We start from the raw sequence: 3,152 nt of genomic DNA, 5'->3' as shown, positions 1-3,152 counted from the left end.
ATCTCACAATCTGTGAGCTTGTGACCTGAGCCAAAGTCAACAGTCAGATGCCCAGCCAACTGAGTCACCCAGAGGTCACTTAACTTTCTCTCTATATATATTTAAAAAATAAGTACAATTAACCTTTTCTTGAGAGAGAGAGAAACAAGTGGGAGGGACAGGATCACGAAGGCACAGGGTTCACTGACAAGACCTTGAGCTCATGACCTGAACCAAAATCAAGAACATGATGCCAAACAGATTGAGTCACCCAGGCACCCCATGTAAACTTCTTAAATTAGGCTGTATGTTGGAAAATTTTTATAATTAAATATTAAAAACAATTTTGATTCTTTGTATTGATAGTCACATACTTGTTTAAGCAATCTTAGTTGAAACACCAGGTTTGCACAAATTTGAGATATTGAATCTAGTTACATCTTTAGACTCATTTTAATGAAATAAAATGAGTTATAAAAAGTAAAGATTTTGTTAGGTATTTTATTAGTTACAATACTTTAAATAGACTGTTTTTCTGTTTCTCTTATTTCTTCAAAAAGACAAAAATCTTTATTCTCATGTCATTTTCTACTGAGATCTCAAAGTCACTTGATATGTATTGCATATCTAGAATTGGAGGTCTTTAGTATCTTAGATTTTGCCTTTCTATGGTGATATATAATTACTTCAGAAATGTAGCTAAAGCTATTGTATATTTTCCAGATTTTCTATCAAAATCATACATATTTGAGAAATCATTGTGATGAATTATTTTTCTCTTAAAGCATTTGAAAGAAAACAAGTTTACCATGAAAGCTGAGATTCAGAGACATCATGAAATTTCTCCAATTCAAATGGTAAAGAGGGCTTGACAGTTGCAATGACATATCATAGTATTATTGGGACAGCAGTTTAAAAAGCACCAAAATATAAATCAAACTCTCTCTCTCTCCATATATATATGTACATATATAATTTAAATATTATATATTTAATATAGAGATAAAGCTATAGACAGATAGATATAGATAAATAATTTTAAATTGCATACAAAAAAATAGATCCTTGTAATCAATTCCTATTTCAAACTTTATTTGAGTCACTCTCAGGCACACTCTTCATGTTACATGGTTGACAAGTCTTAGAGTATTTTAACTGGAAAGAAACAAAATAGGTAAAATGATGCCCCCATACACTTGTAGTTTTAGTGCACTCATTGGTTCTTGATTATAGAATCCTGAAAATGAATTTCTATGTAGTTAGTATAATTATAGTGAATTTCAATAATGGATGATTGCTTGAATAAAAGTGTGTTTTATCAAATGAGTATCTATCATCTATTTATCTAATGAGAGAAATGAAATGATGGGTCAGGTAAGACATAAACTTAGGAGTTCAAGAACATGAGTTGGCTTGGGAAAGACTTTTGTGGTAAACAGTGGCCTCTTGAGGGAAGTGCCATGGTTTTGGTACTGTCAAGAGTAAACTTTTCAATATAAAGAGATCTATAGCAATTAAGCATGAAAAAGTAATCAAATAGACCATGCATCTGAAAACAAAAATCCTGAGGATTGTTGTCTGACATAGAACTTGAGTTATATTCCAACCCATGGCTAGAGAAGAGCAGTAGATTGTTTGACTTAGAGATATGCAGTAGGGAGATAATAGAATACGTTAACAGGGAATGGTTGTATTGTTCAGAATTAGAGACAGATCCTGAGCAATAAAATAGAGATAAGAATATATGTATATTTCAGTTGAGGCTAAAATTATTCTATAAGGAACAAATACTTAAAAGACAACTTCACAACATCATTAATATTTCTGATTAGTTTTAAAACTGGTAAGTCTTTTTTTTTGTTAAGGTCAAACTAGGCTAAATGAAACATATTTGAAATACACAAAAAGATGAAATTCTAGAGAATTAAGTGCAGTTGATTATTGTGTGGGATTATGGTGAATTGATTTCTTTGGTGGTAATTCATTTACAAAATTATTTTCAATGTTTATTTATTTTTGAGAGAGACAGAGCACAAGTAGAGAAGGGGCAGAGAGAGAGAGGGAGACACAGAATTCATAGCAGGCTCCAGGCTCTGAGTGGTAAGCTCAGAGTCTGACATGGGGTTTGAACTCCTGAACTGCAAAATCGTGACCTGTGTGTAATTCAGATACTTAACCAACTGAACCACTCAGGTGCCCCACTTTGGTGGTAATATAAAGTAGGCTAAATTCTTATCTGGCAATAGTAGTTTTATGTAGTGTAGCGATATAGAATAAAGAACCTGGTAAATGTCTTTAAATTCTATATTCAAAGATACCCCTCAAATATATAATCACTTGTAAGTATTAAATCAATCAATTCTAAAATGATTCTTAATGAAAGGATTCAATGCTTTATTTAAAGTCCTTTGATAGAAGTAAAGGTAAGAATCCTCCAGATTGTTATTTGTAGTTTATGCTGTTAAAAATATTCCTTTATGTCAAATGTTTTCTCACTAAATCATAGCATTAAGATAAAAGTAATAATTGAAATTTCCATTAAAAAGTCTTGCTTTAGAGTTACATTATGTATCACTTACATGTCAGTGTGAAGGAAAACACACACACACACACACACACACACACACATTTACAATTTGGTAAAGGTTTCCTGGTTATTTGATCATATATTTGGACTTATGAATATGAGAGATTTAGAAAAATCTACATGTCATCCCAGGACAACTTATTTTCAAAGAACCTTGGATTTTACTAATATTTATTAAAGCCAAAAACTGATTATGGGTACAAATATGATATAAGCATAAAAATAACAAATGTTATTCATTTTCTGTGAATCAAAAGTTAGAGAGACTGCAGTGTGTTGTTTGTCGGTTTACAGGTTATGTTTTACATTGACAATTATTGGTTTAGCAGAAGAGTTTTATTTCCACTGGTATCTTTTCAGTCTCACCTAATAGCAGATGTTGGATTTTTTCCCCTTCTTTAACTCCTTATCTTAGTGTTCTTGCCCAATCTGCCAGAGAAATTTTAAAGAAATATTGATGTCTGGTTCCTACTGCAGACCCATTAAAACAAAATCTCTTTGGCAACCGTGTGTGAAAGCCTGGGCAATGTTTAATTTATATGAGTCTGATATACATTTTGGATTAAGATGTTTATAACCTTCCAAC

Source organism: Suricata suricatta, chromosome 3, assembly GCF_006229205.1.
Source record: "Suricata suricatta isolate VVHF042 chromosome 3, meerkat_22Aug2017_6uvM2_HiC, whole genome shotgun sequence".
Classification (NCBI taxonomy): Eukaryota; Metazoa; Chordata; class Mammalia; order Carnivora; family Herpestidae; genus Suricata; species Suricata suricatta.
This window is presented reverse-complemented; position numbering follows the sequence as displayed.